This window comes from Acanthopagrus latus, chromosome 18 (genome assembly GCF_904848185.1).
Source record: "Acanthopagrus latus isolate v.2019 chromosome 18, fAcaLat1.1, whole genome shotgun sequence".
NCBI lineage: Eukaryota > Metazoa > Chordata > Actinopteri > Spariformes > Sparidae > Acanthopagrus > Acanthopagrus latus.
The window spans coordinates 23,384,122-23,407,000 of record NC_051056.1 but is presented as its reverse complement, the minus strand read 5'-3'; the positions used below and the strand labels follow the sequence as shown (position 1 = coordinate 23,407,000).

The 22,879-nt window shown below is 42.5% G+C and overlaps 2 protein-coding genes across 6 annotated transcripts in view; one reads left to right on the top strand and one right to left on the bottom strand.

Moving 5' to 3' along the window:
- The window catches only part of macrod1 (mono-ADP ribosylhydrolase 1), a 133,838-nt gene that overhangs the window by 37,175 nt on the left and 73,784 nt on the right, over positions 1 to 22,879 (top strand). The window lies entirely within an intron of this gene.
- flrt1b (fibronectin leucine rich transmembrane protein 1b) overlaps positions 1 to 22,879 on the bottom strand; it is a 39,286-nt gene that overhangs the window by 10,683 nt on the left and 5,724 nt on the right. The window contains exon 1 of one of the 3 annotated variants that reach the window (XM_037078143.1): positions 22,448 to 22,786. The exons of 1 other annotated variant lie outside the window; for it this stretch is intronic. The gene's annotated coding sequence lies outside the window, so the exon portion shown is untranslated. One more of the 3 variants, XM_037078144.1, reaches the window with a different exon arrangement.

Genomic DNA, 22,879 nt, shown 5'->3' with positions numbered 1-22,879 from the left:
GTTTTCATCAGGCATACTGAGCGTACAGAGACAGATTCATCGAGGCCATTAACTGCTCCGCTGCTCACATTCGCCCGCTCACTTCATCCCAGAGTAAGTAGACTACATAGCCAACTGGGAAATTATCATGCCGTTTGCTTAAACACAAATAGAGACAAATAAAGGCGTCCTCATTTTCATTTCCAAAGGACACACGCCGGAGCTGAGAAGAAGTTGGTCAACATGCTCACGTCTGTTTCCTTGAAGGGTATTTAAAAATCATGCACCAGGCATAGATCATAATCTCAGGGTGATGGCGTGTTATAATTTAAGGTTTGGCGTTTTAACTGGTGCCACAAATGGAAAGGAATGTGTTTAAGTGAATGTGCACTTCAGTGGGATACTTAGGTGGTTGGTGTGGTGGGATAAATTGCCCCTTTTTTATAAAACGGCTCCAGACTGATATCCAGTTTGTGGCACAGTAAACTGATTTATATGTGCAGAATGCGGCTAACATGCGTAATGAAAACAGCTCGAGACGGGACGGAATGCTAAACAGACGTTGTTTGCGAAAGGAGTCGACTTTGTGATTGGCATGTAAGGAGAAATGAGATAATGGCCTGTTCAAGGACAGACTGGATGTATACAGAGTTTAGTGCTCTACACCCCTTTTTAGGCCATTCAGCGCAAATTCCTCCACTGATGTCGTAATACTTCAAAATAATTAAATCCTCTCGTTTTAGCATTTTGGAGACCAAGGCTTTAAAGTGGCTTTAAAGTCATATCATAATTCAAATGAAGAGTTTTAATTGGATGTCATCAGTCATGTATTAACAGCAGATGTCACCTTTAATAACACTAACTGTCGCTTTAAAACCAGTCCTTTTAATTGGTTGCAGTGTCTGGTCCAAAACTACCCCTACACTCTGCACTAATCTTTGCCTACCGCAGGCAAAATGTCTGCCTGCATCGGACAAGATGTGAATATTGAACATCAGCAGCATTTCCACAGCTCGCTGCCATCGCCCATTAGACATCAATATGTGAAGCTCTATCTGTATAATGTCGAGGCTGTCCTTAAAACTTTTTTGTGATGGATTTTCAGAAGCAAGCCTAGCTAGAGGGAGATGGAGGAAATAGGAAGCATTAGGGAGCGCGTGTGAGGGCTGGGAGTTAGGAGGCGAACGATAGACGCTCGTCATTTAGGAGAAGGAAGAAGGAAGAAGGAAGAAAATTACGTTTGAGTGGAGTTAGAGAAAGTACAGAAAGTTTCTAATTCCGTCAGTCACAACTGTATTGGAGCAAAGCAGTTATTACACATTTCAAGGGAAATATCTCCTTTTGAAATAGCCGGTATCTATCCAACACCTGAATATACCAGTTAGCCATGAAAAAAGAACCTATTAAAGGCAAGTAGATGCACCCTGACATGGCACTGTCACTGTCATTGGATCTCAAAGAGCTCCGAGTTCTCTTTGAATCTCACGCCTCTTTAATACAATTTCAGTGCCTTTGATGTTTTTAAGTGCTGTCCTTAAAGCCGAGCTCATTAGAAATCTTTTCAAAATGACATTGTCAAGTGTCAGAGCAGCACTTTCATTTACATTCAGATGAGGACGACAAAGGAAAAAAAACTTCATATTTGTCAGAACAACAGTTAGGAAATACAGTGCGTGCTCTCGGAGATGTTGAGTACGTTTTCTCACATGGCAATTATGTGCATTTAGAATAAAGACAAAAGATGAAAATACACTCGAGCTGTGAGGTGTAGTTGATAATTGTTTAAAGCAACATTACATACATTTTTACCTTGGAATAACAGCTTCAAAATCATTTTGATGGTACAGTGTCTTGTAAACGGGTGAATGGTGTCTCTGTCTCAGCTACTCCGCCAACCTGTCACTTGTTTCTGCACTATGTAACTTCAGTGAGAGGCTCGGATCGCAGCGTTATCTAACTGATTTGTATTTGCGACGGTGGTGTTGCACTTAAAGTAGTACAGTCTCTTTATAGCTCTTCTCCGTCTTCTGTGAGATCAATTTAAGTATCTTTGTGTTTTGGAAAAAATAAGCAATTTAAAGATGGTCTACAATAATGACCATTTGTGCATTGAAATGTCCCAAAAATGATGAGACCTTGTTTTTTATTGTGTTAACCTGTGTACTTAAATTATCCTCAATGTTCAAACCCAAAGAAATCTAATTGAAAAAAATGTATTTGTTTGGTCATCTGTCACTATAATCTCTGGGCAAACACCAGATGGTATTGTATGTCATGGTTCTGAGGTTTGGTTTGGTTATTTCCTGTTTTATTTTGTAGGTTTTATTTTCATGTATCATGTTCTGTTTTACACTTCCTGTCTTTACATGTTTTCCCAAAGTTTTTGATTGCCTTTATTTGGTTCACCTTTCCCTCATCAGTCTTCCCTCCCTGGTGTATTTTAGTCTGTGTTTTATTTCTGTCTTTTCACATCTATGCTCCAGTCCTGTTTGGTTCCTCATTAGTACTATTTTTTTTTCTTTTCATTTCTTGCTTTGTTGCCTGCCTTTGTCTTTCGTTATTAAAGCTTGCTTTTGTTTTTCAACCTGTCTGTCTTGCTGTTATCACATTTGGGTCCTTTTTGCTAAATCCATTACATGGTGGCAGTTGACGAACGTGACTAAACAGAATGTGAATAAAACACATTGTTTGGTGGTTGTTTAACAGTGAAGACAACACCCCCATGATCCCACACTAATCTACGTCTTTTGTTTATTTTGATTTAAAGAGAGAAATTAAATACAGTACATCTATATAAGTCAGGCCGGGCCTTTAGGAAACTGCAAAGAATGTTCATAATTTTTTAAAATTCAATTAATAGATGAATTAAATTATTTGTGGCCCTAGAGAAAAACATAATGATTTATGCACATGTTGTTTTTTTTTCCTGAATTAAAACTCAAATTTTAGCCAACAGATGTTCATGTAGCAGTCCATTTATTTTATTCTACTAGATTAATTTTTGTGAATGTTTGTGATTTGTTTTATCAACGTCATGAATCCATATGCTCTGAAGACAGGTCTTTACAGAGTAAATGATCAAATCAGTCACTGCTCTTGAGTAACAGAAGGACCTGAAGAAAAACTTATGATGGCTTACAAGGATGTAAAACAGTGAAGAGTTGAAGCTGCTTGACTCATTTCAAGTATCACGGCAGTTTCTTTTCATTAGGTTAAAACGTGTTAAACAGTTCTTGCATATTACGTCCTCTTATATTACTCTCTCATAACTCTCACACCACCAGCGAGGAGCAGAAGCAGTAATAAAGAGAGCAGCTCCCACACTTTGTGGCGGGTGACCCGTACAGTTTTAGGTCAGAAACATTTCCAACTGACCGTTCGCTGTGCGTCTTTTCTGCTGGACATTTTTTCTGCATAACAGCGAGCGCAGAGAACGTCTCGCTCCTCAGGGGGACAGAAATCACTCTGCTCTTGTGAGCCAGTCAATGACAACTGTGCAGCCCAGAGGCACGCTACAGTATGTGACTTCTCTGTAGACCAATTGCGCTCGCTGTTTTGTTTTCCTCTCTCTTTTGTACAATGAAGATCAGATATTAGCATTTTTCCCTTGCGGGGGGGGTGGGGGGCAATCGAGAAGGCTGTTGATAAATCAGGGAGAACAAATGGAGAGAAATTTGCTCCAGTATGACTAATACTGCTGTTGTTGGACACTTTTTATGCCACGCATCTGTTGGAGAAACGTGTGCAGATGCGTTAATATGTGCTGTAAACGCGTCATGTTCTTGCAGATTCCCAGATGGAGGCAACATATGTACAGGAATATGGCTTGTGTTTATACGTGCGTCGTTAGTGGTCACCTTGTAAGATTTAGGCATACAGATGGAGGTGGTATATACACAGGGGAGTCTGGCACTACAGGTGTATTTACCTGCAGACATCTTTGTTTTGACATGAGGTGATACAAGTGGAAATGGGACAACGCAGCCTGTCGTTAAAGACAAAACATAAGCTAAGAACACAAACTGATTTCAAGTTTTTAATCGTTAACTTTCGAAGCTCTGTGTGGTCCGGCACCTGGCTACCTCACTGACTCCTGCTTCCATGTGTGCCGGGTCAGAACCTGGGATCCTCTGATGTAGCTTTACTGGTCATCACAAACACTAGGTTAGTCTCGAAAGCTTCATGGCCCGTTTGTGTGACATCATGTGTGGAACTTTTTCTGTTGCTCTGCTGCTAGCATGCTAGTTCTATTAGTGTTAGTTTTTCCACATCAACTGATTAAAAAATGTCCTGAAGACTTAGGTAGGTTAAGGACATGACAGAGATTTTGTCCAACCACAAATTAATAAAAGTATTTTGATTTGGTACACAAATTGAGTGGATAAATGCAACACATTACGCTATAGTCTGTTCTTAACAGACTAGTCATGCTGCTAGTCTGATCACCAGCTTGTGTTTCTGGTTTAATGCTCGATTCTGTCTAATGTTTTTCTGTCTTTCACCTTATCTGTCAAGTATTTTATTGGTACAAGCACGTTGTGGCCTTGTTAAGAAAGGTGCATTATGAATAAGATTAGAATTATTATTATTAGAAGACTGCATCACTCGCTGTTTTTGCCTTTTTCATCAGAAATTACCCAAAAAACTTTTACATTTTGTGTTTTGCACATTCTCTCCCGGACGACCTTCAAGCTGCACCTTCACAAATCTGAAACACTGTGGTGGGTGGCAGCAGGAAAATTGACAACATCAAATCTCCATCTCCATCTCCATCCACCCCTTTGCAGGGCTGTTCGGAATAATTCAGAAAATGGAAAGCAAAGAAAAGTGACAGCTGCGATGCTTGGCAGCGTGCTCGCCGCGCGCACTGTGGGGAGCTAGGAGATAGGAAGTGAGGGAGTAGGAGCTAGGGATTAATAGTTCTGGGGCTGGGGACCAAAGTCTGAGCACTTTGTAATCATGTGGCTGCCTAACCCCAGTGTTAGTAAGGTTGATGAGCATGTGTCCCTGCTGACACACACACTCTCTCTACATCCACTCTGCTGAATATTAATATGGAGGAGAGAATTCCTCAGAGCCCCATTGTCAGACGGCCCTATTGTTCTCCGCTGGCCTCTGCCTCGGCGCGTGTGTATGTGTGTGCTCGGTATTAATGCGTAAGTCGGTGTCTACATTGTGTGCTTATGCATATTATGGCCGTGTCTTCATCGCGCGCGTGTGTGTCGGCTACAGCAGAGCAGCAGTTAAAGCGGCAGCCAGGGAGACGAGGGGTGTGTTCGTGGCCCGACATGGCCCATAAAGACAACTGGCCTGAGAGCACTTGGACCAGCCATCAGGGCCCAACATTGGCAATTATTTCACCTAGAGGCACTATCTGTTAAATGAACACTCTCATTAAAATGTGTGTGCACACGTGTACACTCGCGATTCCGTGTTTGTGTGTGTGTGTGCACAAGTCATTTTAGAGGCTCTGCAAATATATGGCAGCACAAGTGCTTGTCTTTCAATCAAAGACTAATGTGCTGTTTATGATGTTTGACTGTGGATGTGCGCTCACGTTTGTGTGTATTTAAATTTTCTCCATGTTCGAGAGCACATCTGTGAGTGTGTGTGTGTGTGTGTGTGTGTGTGTGTGTGTGTGTGTGTGTGTGTGTGTGTGTGTGTGTGTACATTTGTGTTGTGGGCGCATGTATCTGTATGGATTTATGTGTGTGTGTGACTGTTTAACTACCCCGCACACGTAACCACCCCATCTCTGCCTCCCTGTTTCTCATTTACTGAGCCAGCGCCAGAGAGAAGGAGTGGGGGGAAACGAGAAAACAAGTGATACAGGGGTGAGGAGGGGGTGGGGGGTTGGATGGAGAAAGAGAGATGGTGAAATAGAGGCGGAGATGGAAAAGAGGAGGGTGGAGGTTTATACGGGAAAAATGAAGTGAGGCTGGAGTAAAATGGGAGAGAGGAAGAGACGAGGGGTGGCAGAGAGAAAGAGAGGAAGATAGAGAAGCAGAGGCAGGAAGACGGGGGGGGAGAGAAAGAGGCGGAGGAGGAGGCAGCAGATTTATGAAGCCATTGGAATGTAATTTGGAGGCAGAAATTACTGTCAGCCTGAGCAAGGTTTAAAGTCAGCGAAGCCTGAATTCAGGGCCTGCTTCTGCGCGTGTTTGTGTGTGTGTGTGCGTGGTATCACAGACAAATGGGTAGCAAATGTGATGCAGAATAATACCACAGAAGCTCCACAGTTACTTGTCAAACACACTGAGCCAGCGCCATGTGTGCATGACCATTTTTACTACTCCTCCACGCGTGAGTGACGTGACTACATGGCATCGGAACATAACCCAGCATTCATATTTAACAGCTCATATTTCATCTATGCTTGGAGACACATATGCACACACACACTCATACACACACACACACACACTTGTGCAGGCACTGAATTCTTGTCAGGCTCCGAAGGCCGTGACTCTGGCGGACTCAGTCGAGGGTGTCGGCGTGGAGGGAGCAAAAGTGAGAGAGAAAAAAAGACGGCGAGAGAGTGTCAAGGATAGACAGAGAGCAAGGTAGAGGTGGGAGATGAAAAAAAGAGAGAGGGAGAGACTCAGAGAGGGGCTAAAAAGAAGAGTGAGAGGGATGTGACTTGCTTTCTAACGCAGCAACACACAGCTTCCATTTAGCATGCGAGGGAGGGGCAGAGAGAGATGAGGGGAGCGACAGAGGAGGGATAAGCAGCAACAATCTGAGGGGAGGCTCTCGGCTGTAACGCACACCGGGGATTGGCTTTATTTCTGCCGCTAATTCGGACTCCTCATCAATTAGTTGCAGCAGGCAAACGATTAAAAGCACAGGGCGCGTGTTCATTTTAATTTTTCTCGCTGTTAATGAATTCCAAGAAAAGATTAAAACCAACAAGTCTGTCTCTCACCACTTTCTGACCTTCTCAACTTGGCTCGGGCTCTCTGCTCCAAGCCACCTTGATGCTAATGAAGACAAAAGCCTGAAGACACACATTACAATTTCATTTTAAAGAGAAAAAAGACGAAACGCTTTCCTAAAACAGCTCGACACTCAAACATGAGCAAATGGTGCATTCGTCTGGGACTGTTGTGTATTAATGTGGATTAATACACATTTGATGCAGCAGCAGGTCGGTGTATGTGGCATAGACTCAAAATAAAATGAGCCTGTTCTGGCCGTGTCTGGCTATTAGACAGAAACCATCATAACAGAGACAGACGAGTCTATTTGTGGGAGCAGAGAGTCTGAACTCTGACTCCTGCTGTTCAGTGTTCAGTGTTCAGTGCCTACTCATTGGAAGGTTGTTTGCTGGTTGTGTTTTCAGCCTAATGTTACCATCGCTTTAGCTAATGGCAAAACCAACATGCAGCGTTTTTTTTTCTCTCAATCCAGCTTTCTTCTGCTGGAGAGAAATGTTATGTGGCTCTTACCGTTTAAACTGGATGCACATTGTTACCAGAAGTTCCAACTAAGCAAACTGATGAATGTGTTCAGATCAGCACACCTGGCTCATCATTAGAAATATTACTCTGACACTAACCTGATGGCTGTGTGGTAACTACCAGAACGGGAGCAAAAGGAAATATTGTTATTGTTGAGAATAAGTCACGAGCCACAGTGGTCCTATACAGAGTGTGACCTGTCGTTTCTTTCATTTGTTTCAGCAGTCAAGGATACATTTATTTAATAGTCAGAGACTCTGTTTTTTAAAAAGAAAAAAGAACTTCAGTGTATCCATTGCATTTGCAGAAGCTTTCTAGCATACTTTCTAGCATTACTTTCTTTAATGAATATAGTTTTTTAACCAGTCTATAGCCTGGTGTAGGTCGCTGTGTGCCTCCATTATAAGCAGCGAGCCGGAGAACAAACAGTTTTGTGACCTCACCGAAAATGTTGTTGTTGAAAACAAACATGGAGTGAAGCAGGATATTTAAACAGATATCAACATGTTGTTAAGTTTGGAAATGTTCACATCTGTCTTTTTTCAGTAGTTTTTGGCACTCTATACTGGAAATGTCTGGATCACAAGGAAACAGTTCAGCCCGGATGTTAGACGCTCTTGTGTCCTCCGTTAATTCTGCCGGTGAGAAGGGCGATCCCTCTGCTGAAGAGTCCACGACTGGCTGCATGCAAAGCCAGCTCGCCTGCCCCGATAATCTGATTGGATGGAACGTGGACACTCGTGCCGGCTAACCGCTTAGTGCATCATCCACATTTGGATCCAGCCCTGACTCTATCTCAGTCACTCAGGAATGACACAAATACATTCAGAGAGATTGTAGTGCACTCCTTTAACACGGCAGTACAGTAGCTTATAAGTGGCAGTGATGTAATAACGTTCGTATCACTTTTATCACACATTTGATACAAATAGGTTTCTATAGTTGTATGTGATATAATCAACAATGACATTTTGTTCCTTTGTGGTTTCTTTTTTTTTCCATTTACAGTTAAGCACCGACTTCTCTTATGGTTTGACGACAGGGACGCGAGTGCTAAAATTACAAAATGCTTGTTGTTCGGACACATGCAGTGAAAAGAAAATGCCACAAATGTCAGGACGAATGTGTCAGTAACATTTTGGTGTTATCGGCTTCACGCGGCAGATCTGTGCCTGGGTGGTTTGTGCGCCACCAGCCTCGACCAGCAGCTGTTCCCCTAAAATGGACACCTCACACACACACACAAATACACTCTCATGCAGAGTTCTCCAGATCCATCCCACTCGTACAAAGAGACGGCCTCCTTTAACACACACACACACACTTTTGCTGCTCTTTTCACCCCTGAATGAACTTTCTCTGACTTTCTCCCTCCTTGCGGGCCCACACACACAGAAACATACACACTCTCTCTGTTCTTTGTTCTTCCAGCCAGTGATAATGATAGCAACAGCATTATGCACTGTGACAACACTACCTCCCACTTACACTCTATGGTGGTTCACACCATGGTACGGTCTCTCTCAGCCTCCCTCCATCTCTCTCCTCTCACTCAGAATAGTGTTGAGGTCAATTATCTCTGAATTTGCTTATACTGTAGGTTGACTGTTTCATGCTGCTGATGTGTTAAACAGCGTCTGTAGATTATTTAGAAGGTTTCTGACATGTTTTTTTCTCTAACATTCGTCCCCCTTCAACACCTTTTCCTCTTGTTTGCTATTCTTTTTTTTTTCAACATTTAGATTCCGTGTTTGTCTTCCTCTGTTTTCTCGCCCTTCTTCTAGTTGTCATTCTTTTTCTTTCCTCGGCTGTTTCTTTTCTCAGATTCTCTCTCTTTGTACTTGTTTATCTTCTCTCTTTTCATTATCGCTGCTTTTTATTTGAGCTGGGCCAAACTGGCAGAATGTTTGTTTTTTCATATAAGTTGCTGTTGATATTCATCAAAATTTAAATTATTTTTAAATTGGTATTTCTGCTTGGCATAGAATACTTTAAGATTACCACCGTTGGAAATTCAAAAATAAAATGTGATGCACAGTAATATCATAGTTTACTGCAGGTGTTTTTTGGTGAGAGCCCTGCTGCTGGTTCTGGGGATGTGTCTAATTACTGGTGAGAGTGCAGACACCTCTCCTCTGGTGGTGCTCAGATTATAAAAAAAATAATTAAAGGGTGTCTGTAGAACTTCTCTGTTGTGGTGGAAGACGGTCAATAGTTCATGTAAGCTGACTCTATTTCTATACTAACGTTAGCTACTGTTGCTGTCTGTTAGTGGAGCAGAAAGAGGCACTTGAGAAAATACATAAGGTCACATCCTTTGACTGTCATGGAGAATCTGACCTGAGTCCTGCACAAAGAAATCCACAGTCCAGTAGCATTAAACAACTTAAAGAATATGGTAAAAAAGTGTTTAATACATATAAAGTGCTACAAATTGTTACTTTAATAATTAGGGGGTCCTACATCTGCAAAAAGAATTTATTTCAGTTATTATTTCTGCTATAAATAGTTTCTCAAATGCTCAAATTGAATCTCTCCTCTGGAGAGCCCTGGTATACATTAAAACTAAACGTGTCAAGTTTTTGATCAATACTTGCAAAGAAGAGCTTTTTTTTTTTTTTTTATCAAGTCCTCTTTGTTTGTTTGTTCTTGTGCATTTGCAGTACAAGTAGTTGATGTAAACTGCATTTTCTCTGCTTGATTTTATGCAAGTGTCTGCATTAATGTATCTAATGAAAATGGACGTAAACGATATTGGATTTAAAATCATTATTACAAATGTTTTATGAGGAGTCGAATGCATTCAGCACCATTTTCAAGTCTCGAGCACCATGTAGTGCATTAATGCGAGTGACACTGCATGTAAACGTAACGTTGTTTGATAAAAGAACCACACTGGGCTCCTTTAAGTAACGTTAGCTAGACTGTCTCATCCACTTTAAGTAGCCAAAGCTGCCGAGGTTTTGTTATCTTGTTTATCACCAACACCTTTCTACATGTGAGGCTGTTGTGACTGTTGATCTGCTGCTTTCTGTGGAAATGCATGGATGTGACATCATCTAAATGTCTTATCAATGACATTTTCCATCGCTATCATTTTTGATACACTTTATATTGCGCAGTGGGTTCAGGTTATTTCAGTTCATTTCAGTTCGCTGTTTTGGAGGAATTGTTGACAGAGCATGAAAATCAAAGATAAACTTTTTAAATTAAATCCTTCCCTGCTACCCAATTCTCTCTGTGTATATATGTGTGTGTGTGTGTGTGTGGTGGCAGTGTTCCTCGCTTTGTTTCCTTTCTTCCCCTCTACGTCTCCTCCTCTGCTTCTTCTGAGCAGCAGCCAGGACAAAACTCCAGCAGTGATAAGATGAGAGCAAGCCTCTGAGAGGCAGGCAGTGCAAATGGGAATTTTCAATAGATGGGTCCTGAAACCTATTGTATTGTGGAAGGGAGTGAAAGGAGTGAAAGAGAGAGGATAAAGAAGAGAGATGGAAGGAGGGGAGCGTAGATGGAGGCGGACAGGGAGACAAAGTGAGCTGTAGAGTTTTTGCCCCGGAGGAAACCGGTCTCCAAAGAAGGAATGAACAGCCGAGGAGGGAGTAAACGAGACTTTGAGAGAGAGAGAGAGGGAGAGAGAGAGAGCGCTGCTGGAGAGAGGAAAAGAGAGCATCGGAGGAGGAGGAGGAGGTAGAGGAGGAGGACGAGTTGGGGACCGGCTTAAGAGTGGAAGACAGGAGGTGAAAAGGCAGGACGGCAGCGGGGACGAGAGAGAAATGGGGAGAGGTAGTGATGAGAAAAGAAGAAACGAAAGTGGAGATGAGCTGACACACACACACACACACACACACACACACACACACACACGACACCCTGAGTGAAGGTGTTTTGCATAAATATGGTGCGAATAATGAAAATGCTGGCGGCTTCATTTTAAACACAGCAGCTAATAATTAAAACAGTCAGACCTCGCACTGTGGGCAACAGAGACAGCACCGAGATTTTATGCATAAGCGGTAAATAAACTGTATTATCTCTCCAGGGGCTCTCTGAGGGCTGCGGCCTTGGGTGCTGACAATATATTCACAGCGCTGCCAGCGTGAGTCCAGCTACTTCACCCACTCGCTTCACCTCCAATTACGGTTAGGCAAATATGCAGGTTTAATGATGAGTGTTCACATTATCTGGCCGAAGTGGCGGCTGACCGGGAAAAAAAAATTCCACATCTTTCAATTAAAAAAAAAAAATCTGCAAAGAGTAACTCATATTTCAAAAAAAAATATTCAGAGAATGTTCTGCTTGGCAGGTCCGAAAAAACCCTCCTGCAACGGCAATTAGACAGGGGACACTGAAGAGCCAGTGAAACCCCTCGAAGATGAAAGCTTTTTTAGGTGGGTTGGCAGCTCCTCAAGGCAGGGCGAGGCGCGTTTTCATTGCAGGTTTTTACAGACTGACACCCCTGAAGCTGCGAGTAAAAATCCTCCCACAGCATGCTGGAACGATTTCTCTGCTTTAGCCATCTGCGATAAAGAAAATAATATTCGTAAAAGCATATTCAGTGGCTGCTTAAAGACAGGAGCCTCCGTCACATCAGCATTGGACGATGTGACCTGGCCAATGTCTGAATGGAACATAAACAGCTTTAAAATTGACCTGTTATATCAGCCTAACACCGTTCGCTATCAGCGCGGGAGGAGCGCACTACATTTATCTGCACAGAAAGAAACACACACACACACACACACACCCATCTGCCTGCAATATTATATGCCGGGAGATGCTATGATAGACCCCATCTCTCAGCAAAACACACATTTCCACACACGGCCCAGCATGCATACACATCGTCTCATGACAGTATGTGGATAAATAATCCCATTAAATATGATTGAAGGTTTTTCCAGCTCAAAGCATTTACACTCTCTCTCTCTCTCTCTCTCTCTCTCTCTCTCTCTCTCTCTCTCTCTCTCTCGTGCTCTCTGTGTCTTGCTCAGAATGAGGTATGCACAGGAAGTATCTACAGACAGGCAATTTACGGGGCCGGACACCCTCGTACACACATACACACGCACACACACATACACACACACACACACACACACACACACATACACAACAGCCCACCAGAAGGCACTCTTAGATAGGTCACAATAACTCTCGCTAGGTTGAACTTAGTACTTATGCCTTTAGAGCAGAATCCCTGGAGTCCTTTGTGTGTGTGTGTGTCTCTGTGGATGTGTGTGTGTGCTTGCAATGACAGACAAAACAAGTCATTTTGAATCCAATAAGATGTGAAGTACGTGCGGCCTCCTGGTGGCAGGCTAAGGCGCACGGTACTGAAGGTCGGGATCCAGCTGACAAGCTTTACCCACTAACTCTTTATCTCTCTGCTCTCTATTATTCCCCACCACTCTCCATTTCATTATTATCTATAGAAGAGAAGGAAAAAAAAAAAGGTCTCACAGCAGCTGAAGTTTTTAAAAAGAAAGACAAAAAAAACGATAAAACTACTGGTGTGAAAAGCACTGTTGCTGATTGAGCCGAGTGAACTAAAACCAATGCCGCTCCTGCCAGTCTGCCTGTTAGTGAGCCAGCAGTCATTCCATTTTGGCTGTGTTTACCTTTGTTCCTCATTATAAAGAGAGAATGAGCACACTCCAGAAAAGGCCATAGGGTAATTATCAAAGCTTATTCAAGCGTCTAACATGATCCCTGCATACCTGAGAGATCTATTGGAATTCAATACATCGGGTCAAACACATATTCCTGCGAGGCGACCTCACAATCAAGCGCCATCTTGTCGCGCTACGCAGAGAGCCGAGCACTTTCTGAACACACCTCGGTAATTGGCTTGTGTACATGTTTATTCTGTTTTTTTATCATTTTCGATAGTGCACCGAGCGTGACAGTTGCTTTCACTCTTTGTTGCCATGGTAGTTAGTGGTAATTTGGCATTCGGGTCCACTTAGATGCTTGTTTCGATCCAAATGAAGGCTTTTCGGTTCTTGTGAAGGTTGTAGCTTCCAAAAACAGTTGAGTTAATATGCATAATTGCTGTGTTATTTGGTCCAAATTTGGTTTTGGTAAACAAAATGTATGTTTTTTTTTTTTTGTTTTTTTTTAATGACCATAGTGGTTCACTGGCTGTGAAGATATATTCATTCAATAACTGCAGCAAAAGCACAAAAGGAACTTCAACATGTAAAAGGTGGAGATTAGACACTATCCTACATTAAATAGACACAGACACATTACTGTTGTCATTAATCAGTGGGCTAAGTCAGGGAAACATTGCCATCAAAGGCACACAGTTGGTGAAAGTCCCCAAATCTTAAAATTGAGCTTTTTTTAAATAAAAACACACAAGTTCCAAATGAATTACACGCACCACATGTCATCGCAGCACTAATTTTTGCTGCAGGCCACACGTTCAGACTGCTGCAACAGATGTGAACTGTGGTGCAAGTGAGACAAAATTGGAAAATGGAGACAGTCTAGAGCTTGTGGCTCGATGAATGATGCAATTTGGCCGAATATGAGGGGCTTAAATTATGTGCCTATGTGAAAGAGCTGGGCAGTTGTTCCAATTATTATTCTGGTTCTGATCCTGCACATCAAATCCTCAATTCTTGTTGTTGAGGGAAACAAGCAGTCAAGTGTTCAAGGACACAAACACACTGGAATAAAAAAAATGGTTACCAAAGTAACACAACATTAAAAATCCATGTAGAGAAATTAGATGATGAACATCCCTTTATTCCCCAAATAATCAGTAACCCCTGCTGATTTATTAATTAATACTCTCATACCTGTCCCTCTCCATTAGCCTTTGATCCATGCACGATCAAAAGGAAATCACTCTTTATATCAAATGAACCCTTCATCCAGACCATCACATCTTTCCCTTTCACCTCTGCGTTTATCTTCTACACAAAGTATCGTGTCGGCATCTATTTTTGACACACTCTCCTCGGCAACAAACACAATTTGTCAGAAATCTCAGCTGGCGGGGATATCAACCGATAATTTTTGTAATTACTTTAATTAACCCTCGGGACACACGCCTATCGACAACAGTTCATTTGTGTGAGGTGCGCTGCTAAACTGCGTCTGTTGTCTTAGAGGTTGAAAGCTGTGTGAGAATATTCTCCGTCTTATTTTAATGTTTGTCCAGTGATTCAACTCATGGCTCGCAGCATTTAATCAAAGGTCCAGTATTTTCTGGAGGTGTCTGTAGCTGGTTTAAAGGCAGGTGAGGGAACAGTGCCTCAGAGCTCTGAAGTCATCAGTGCTGCACAAACAAAAAGCACATCTCTGAACTGCTCTCTGTGTGACTCCTACTCTCTCTGACCTGCCTGCATCTCCCACACTATTCCTCTGCTCCAACAAATGGACACACACACACACACATACACACACGGACACAAAGCCATAATGCAATTTAACACAGCCTAATGCAAAGCCGCTGTGTTTGTGTGTGTGTATGTGTGTGTATATGTCCATGGCCGTGTATCAGAAAGCCTCCTAAATTGTTAAAACCTTCCCTTGTGTAATGCATCTCTCTAATGTTCCTATCTGGCATCTCCTGTGGGATATATATTTATTGCAGGTTTTTCTTTGGGGATCTTATTTATTATGTCTTTTTCGGGACACTCTCAGCCAAAACATGGCATAACCTCAATTACATAAAAGCACGGTTGGTTTTGGAGCCACGCTGCCTCCTACAATAGATTGCATAAGGCATAAACTACGACAATGGCGATGCCTACGTGGAATCAATTTGGAAATGAATGCATGTGCTTTGTATTTTAAGCTCTTCAGATTGTTTTGCCTTTCAAGCAAAGAGGGAAGTAAAAAGAAAAAAAAAGGGGATTTTACTGTTGTATGGGTTATCAAGCTGTTGGCATGTGTTAAAACACATAAACTTTACTGTATGTTCTACACCTGGCACACACTATTCATCTGGATATCCTGTGTGGGCAAGGGAAAATAAATGTTAATGCTAGAGGTAATTGGAGTGTGCGGCTACCTGCTGAACGTGAGCCCAGTATTCACTCTCTTTTATCTCTGTTTTTTTGTCTCTACCGTCTCCTAAGGGAAATATCTGGCTCTTTAGCTGCTAAATGTTCCACTGTGTTCACCAGCTCATTGCCAACTGTGTCTGTCTGCTGTTTGCTGCTGAGCAGGTAGCGTATGGGTTTTTAAGAGCCCTCTTTACTGGAAACAGTTGCCTTTGTGGCTGAAAAACAACACTCTGAAAGCCGTGAGAGTAAACTAAAACAGCACAGTTGCTGCTTGACAGCTTAACAATGAGCGGAAACTCGGTCTGAAGCTTTGTAAGGCTGAGGGGGAGCCGCAGATTCAGGTGATAGTTCACTGTAGTCACAAGGAACGACGCTTTTCACATTGTCACATTGATTTCACATTATCATTTGATACGTTGTCATCATCAAAATGTTGCATTATAGCCACACATACGAAAAGTTTTAGTAGATAGCAAGATTTCCCTCGTAGAGTTATGTAATGTGAATGATCTCTTGAGTTCAGCTGTGACGCTTAACAATGAGTATGTAGGGCTCAACAGTGAGTTTCCAGAGTGAATCCTATTCATATTACAAATTGAGGATGATTATTAGTAGCCATCATGTTGTCACCATCCGATATAAACTTCTCACAAGCTGTGAGATGATGAAATGACGATGCATATGCTCATGTAGTAGCCACAAGTCTGGATTATATGACACTATATCAATCTCACATTCAAAAACATGTTTTATTTTAGTACTATGGCACCAATGAGAGGAGGTTTTCTGATATTATTATTGACAGACTGGCGCAAATATAGTTTGCTTGACTGCATTACATATGTTGATTTAATTTTCTGCAAAAGTGAGACAACAATGAAGTGAATAAATACATCATTCCTACACTTTGCCATCTGTAGGTGTATTGTTAGATGATTGTCTTGTAATGTACTAATTATCGTAGAGTCATGTATCATATCCTACGCTGTGTTTTCCACATCTATTACCCACAGTCATGAAGTGCTACCATGCGAATGTTTGCTACACCTCCCAAAGTTGTGTTGGTTCGCGATTAACTGCTACAATGGGCAGGTTACCACACAGAAACCATGATTTAAGTTTTCTGAGCCATCGGACACTTTTCCAGGATGAAAATCACTACAGGTCAGGCTGTCCAGCAGTTCGTGTGAGTTGAAAGTAGTCAAAAAGGAATCGGTCTCAATGATGAGCAGTCCTTCAGTCTTTAAATAATTACATACACAGTCTTCAACCTTTACTCCATTGTCCAATTTTCCTTTCTTTTGCTTTCAGTCAAATATTTAATGGTCACAATTCATTTTTTTAGTCATTTGGCTTGGTTCCAGGCTTAAAAACTCTTTGTATGAGCTTTTTTTTTCTGAAACGTCGATGGCGTGAATGAATGGGAAATTCACCTCCCTTAACCGCAGCCGTTCAAAAAGGTAGGCGGTCGCTGTCGAGCTCTATTGAGATCTGATCACAATGTGGGAAGAATGCAGATAATGAGAATGCTTGTTAAACAGCGGATGTAAATGCAAAGGCCCATAGATTGAATGTCATTATCCAGATACAGATCACATGTTAATACCTGATATAAATGGGGCCTTTGTCATTTCATGAGCCGGCCCGCTGCAGTTAGGACTATTTCATCCTCACACTTTCAATTATTCTTTTCTTCACATAGCATGACAGATATGATCAGAGTAGCCCATGACATAATAAGGGCACACAGCCACCATTTACATTATGATTTTCTGTCACTTGTATTAAAGTTAGAGCTTTACTTTCTTATCAACTTCTGTTTTTATTAATAATCTGGGACAGTGCAAGCATTAGGTTGGACTCCATACTTGTCAGTTTGACTGTTTACATATAAATGAGCTTCATGTTCCACTAGTGTTTGGTGAAAAATGAGAAAATGTGCTGTAATCCGCAGTAAATCATGCTGGGTAGTGTCTCAGTCTGAGGCTCTGTAAATCTGTTCAGGACACGGTTATGAAATCATTGTTTTGGGGGCGGGTTGAACTATAAATATGGCTCCAAGTGCAGTGTTTCCCACACGCAGGCTTTAATAGGGTGGGGTGCCTGGAAACATTAATGCGCAGGTATATTTGGAGATGCAAACAGTATATATAGCAGGCGCTCTCCTCCTACCCCTGTTCTTTTGGTTTGTTCTTCTTGTATGCGAAGAGAGTAAAAAGGTTTTTGGAGCCAGAGAATACCTTCACATATTCTTCTAGATGTTGTAAATATGTGGTAGTTCACTACGGGGCACAATATACTACACGTCCTCCATTTGATTTTTTGATGAATACCATGACCATGAAGATGACAAGACAATTTCCCCTCTTGCTGATCAATAAAGCACAATCTACTCCGGTTCAATTCATCCGGACTTAACCATTTACCTTCGTGATAAAGCACAAGGTTTCACCGCCATGAAGAGCCAGTCGAAAGGCAGCATGGACATCTTCCATTTGTTACAATCGTATATTGATTTGGATGGGCACCAATTCCAATATTGAATCATTAATAAAAGGAAATGTTAACAGCCTGCCAAAGTCGACAAGCATTGATATGCTCAGTAACCGTCCAGTCCTGGTTTCACACAGCTGAATTATTTATATTTTGCAGTGAAACATTAATGCTGAATGTCATGACTGTAGGCGTGAAAACAAAGCCGAGGACAGTCTGAAACTGATCCAAATCAATCCCTGGTTTTTAATACGTTGAAGCTACAGTGTGAGATTATAAAGAGGAAGAAGGTAAAGATTTGCAAATGTATGAATTAAGAGATGAACAGAATCAGACGTCGTTTAGGTAAGCATGTTACATAAGAAGGTCAAACAGCCTCCGGACTGTAGACACACTGCTCAGATACCTGAAGCACGGAGACTCATCTCCTGCTGCTCTGCTACAGGGCACTGACCCAGCGCCTTGAACGCTGCCCACCACTCCATGCAATCACTCGCTGGTAAACTGAACAAATGGCCGCCAGGGAAAAAGGCCCTCACCACTAAAGGAAAGCGGGTTTCAACCCCCGAGGGGGAAACTACAGGGGTTTTTACGTTTGACGGTATGGAATAAAAACAGAGCTTTCAGTTATTTATCAGGTTAGTTCAAAATCTTTATACTAACATTGGAAGACAAGATATAATATTATAGAAGTCACATAAAATTATGAATCTGTCTTTCCATTTTGCCTTATTGTCTTTCAGCTCATTATCAGGGAGACAATTTTAGAGATTGATCTATAAGGTGTCCGCAATCTCCTTTTTTCAAGCAGATCATAGAGGTAGTGGTATTTAATGTCGTCTTCTGTTTCCAAACGTTACATACTCTGACTGACCTGCAGATCCAAAACAGTTGAGTGATGCAGCCAACTAAACGGCTAAGGTGATTGGATGAATTACTTCACGCTGCTCTTCCTTGAGTGTTGTCAACAATGCAACATGAGCGTGAATGTTCAAATAACCTACATATGTAGGTGTTTCTCAGTCTGTAAAACTGTTGACAGGACATCTCAAACTGTAAACTAGATCAGTTAACTCTGTTTTTGAATTTTCAGTCCATGGAGGGGTTATTTTAGCACAACTTTCTCTGAGCTGAGAAAAATGATTCAAAGTCGTCACTATGTAAACTCTAAGGGCAGAGCGGGGATAACCAAGGAACCTAAAAGAGAGGGGGAGGGTCGCGACGTCACAGAATCTTGCTTTGGTGCCAGCTGTAATGAAGTCTACAGGAGAAGCATCGAGAAACACACTAAAACCCAACATATCTACGTCATTATGCCTCCATGAAATGAAAGTGCACACTTTAGAGGGTCGCTTCACAACAGATGGTTTTGGTTTTGTTTTTTCCCAAATGATTGACAGGGCAGGGCAAACAGGGCCAATCAGACCAAATATCTCTGATGAGACAGCAATTACACTACATTGTCAACCTACACTCTGAAGTGTGCTCCTTCATTTTCTAGAGGCATTTCTTCATTGGAGGCAATTTGACGTAGATATGTTGGGTTTAAGTGTTTTTCTCCGTGATTCTCCCATAGACTTCAATACAGCTGGCACCACCAAATAAAGATTCAGTGACATGATGATCTGTTCTTCTTATAAAGGTTCCTTTCCTCGAATCAGCAAGCAAATCCAGTGGCTCGAAAACCTTTTGGCAAATAAGTAAATTCTCATTGGACTAAAGAAATGTATTTCATGTCCGGCTATAATCAACAGGGCATTTCAGATTTAAGGAAAAAAGATCATGGTTTAGATTGCCCCCCGCCCCCTCCCGCCTCTTATTGTTTTGGTTGTAAGGCCCACAACTTTACTATTTTTACTGAAAATGCTTTGATGAAGACACCTTATGCAACATGCCCAACACCAAACAACAGGCAGTCATTAGCTGACGAACATTTAGCAGCTAGGGAGGGAGATATTTCCCTCAGTGAAGGCTGAAACAGAGCTAAAAGGAGGGTGAATGCTGTGCTTACATTGCTGTTGCAGGATGCCAAATAAATATAGATCTGATAAATATTGAGATAATATGTCAGAGTTGTGTTTGCAGCTTGTTACATTGCGCCTAAGTGGCCAAAATGATCTGGTTGTTGCTGGTTTAAGAATCAAAACAACACTAAACAAGGATTTGTTGGTGTGTTTTTTGGTGTTTAAGTGTTTTGCAGTAAATCTCATCAGCCTCATCCACCCATGTCACTACAGATTCAGTCCTGAGCCTAATTAATGTGAAGTCTACACAGAAAATCAGCTCTTCAACTGTTGTTTTGGAGGATTACACCCTGTTGAGGAAGATGTAATCTCTTATTTGTTTGTTTTTTTTTTTTTGTTTTTTTTTTAAAAAGGCAGAAAATCCGGCTCTTTGTTAATATTTTAATGCTGCGGTAATTCTCGATGAGACACCTTTTGTTCGTCTAATATTGGCCTCGAATTGGCATCAGCAACCTCATGGCACAGCTAAGTCAGCAATACTTACGCACGAGGACTAAAAGCTGCTTAAAAGACGAGATTAATCTGTCAGGAATAATTCTTTGAGTTCAATAAAGGACCACATGTTCGGCTCGATACATCGGCACCGACATGCCTTTGTTTTTAAGCTAAACAGAAGCTCGGACAGCTGCACACAGGTGCTGCTGAGGATTTCACACAATCTGCCTCTGAGGTGTGAGACGCCGGGGCCCTTTGTTCGGTTGAATGATGCCTGTAACAGACCGCAGGAAATGAAAAATACCGCCATTCAGGCACAGAGACGGTACTGACTGGGTGCACCTCTGCGCCCAGGTTGTGTGTGTTTTTTTTGTTTTTTTTTAAATTTTGTTCGTGGCGTTTTAACAATCTGCGAGATCCCCATTTTTTTTTTTTTTCCCCCCTTCTTTTTACCCCCCCCCCCCCCCCCTTCTTCTCGGGCTTATTGCGTTTCAAATGGAGAGTTATATAAGCAGCGCTCCTCTCCTGCTGTCGGATGGGTGAATAAGAGGAGATCAAAAGGGAGGCGATAGAGGAAGAGTGTCTGCAGCCTTCTCCTTTTTCTTTATTCTCTCCACATTCTGCCAATGTGCAGTTCCCTCTAACTGCATGACTTGCCCTGGATTCTCTCTCCCTCTCTAGGACATTACACTTTAATCTCATGTTCTGTGCTGCTCTCTCTTTCTCTCTCTGTCTCTCTCTCGCTCGCTCTCTGTTGCCCCCCTTTTTGGTCTCTTTGCCTCTCGCCCTCCTCCCTTGTTCTCCGCTCATCCCTCCATCCGTCGCTGCCTTTCTTCTTTAATCCCATGTTCTGTACCACTTTGGCCCCGAGAATCTCATTCTAATCTGCCGTGTCAATATGGCCCCGTATGACTGCTAATCCCGTACTTGTATACTGTATGAGTGTGTGTGTGTGTGTGTGTGTGTGTGCTCGGATGCATGTTTGTGTTTACGTCCAGAGAAAAAGAGAGAGAGATGTTTGCTGGAATGAGTCGCATGACGCAACATTTTGTTTGTGTGTTGTTGTTGTTTTGTCTTTTTTTTTTTTTTTTTTTGGTGTCAGAGCATCAAAGCACATAAGGGCCCCTGTGTGTGTGTGTGTGTGTGTGTTTGTGTTGCCGTGTAAGAAGGGCATGTCCATTGGGAGAGAGTCTTGACAAATACACACACACACACACACACACACACACACAGAGGAAGGACACATGCAATTACGCACACTTGAAAAACACACAAGCTGTGCTGCTCACATGAGGGATAAAAGGGAGGGAGCAGGAAAGAGCGATGAGAGAGAAAACATGCAAGTGGGAATTCTGTCTCTTTACAAAGTATAATCTCTCACTTTAATCTCCCTCTGCCTGTAACTCTCCGAAGCCCCTGCTGTTTAAATCTCACTCTTTTTTTTTTTTTCTTCCTCTGGTCCAGCAGGTAGCAACACACATTAACACACATCCACATAAACAAGCACACACACACACGCACATTACACACAGAAGAAAAGCCTGTTAGCATCAACCTCTCAGTCTAACCTGAATTAACCATTCAACCCTCTTCCATGCACAGTCATCAACCCGACACAGATCGTACCTTTGTTATCCATTTTCTGCCTCGCTTCCCTTCAAGGCATCCTTGTCAAATCATCCTCTCAACTTAATAGATTTCTTTTTTGTGTGTGTGTGTCGCGGGTGCGTTAAGTCCCGTTCAGCCGCCCGGCCGAGGAGGAAGAGGAATGAGGATGAGGAGGAGGAGGAGGAGGAGGAGGAAGAAGAAGAAGAAGAGGAGGATGTGTCGGTCTTGCCCGCACCGGAGCTCCGCGATGTGCGCTAGTTATCTCCCACCCTGTTGTTCCACTGCGAGCTCCACTGTGGGTTCATGTGTTTGTAGCGAGTGTGTGTGTGTGTGTGTGTGTGTGTGTGTGTGTGTGTGTGTGTGTGTGTGAGAGAGAGAGAGAGAGAGAGAGAGAGAGAGAGAGAGAGAGAGAGAGAGAGAGACTAACCTCGGATAAAGTCACGTTTTTTCTCGCTGTCAGTTCGCTCCCCTCCGCCGACATCTAACCTGCGTCAACTTCGCTCCTTCAACTCCACGGACGGGCTTGTCGGAACATGAACGCCGCACGGTCCTCCTTCTTCTTCTCCTTCTTCTTCTTCTCCTCCCTCCTCTCCCGTCTCCTCCGTGCGCTCCGTGTCTCTCCCTGAGCGTAAAGCGGCGCCACTAGGTGCGACTAATCTCTATTTCCACCTCGGTTTATCCCCCAAAGTCTTCAGGGCGCCTCGGTCTTTCAAAATAAACCAAGTGTGTTTAGTGACGGCTTGACAGGTGTCGCCTCCAGCGCGCGCTCTCCTCCTCCTCCTCCTCGGCTTCTTCTTCTCCTGCTTCGTCTCGCGCCGAGGCTGCGCGCGGGGTTGTTTTCTGTCAATGTGTGTGTGTG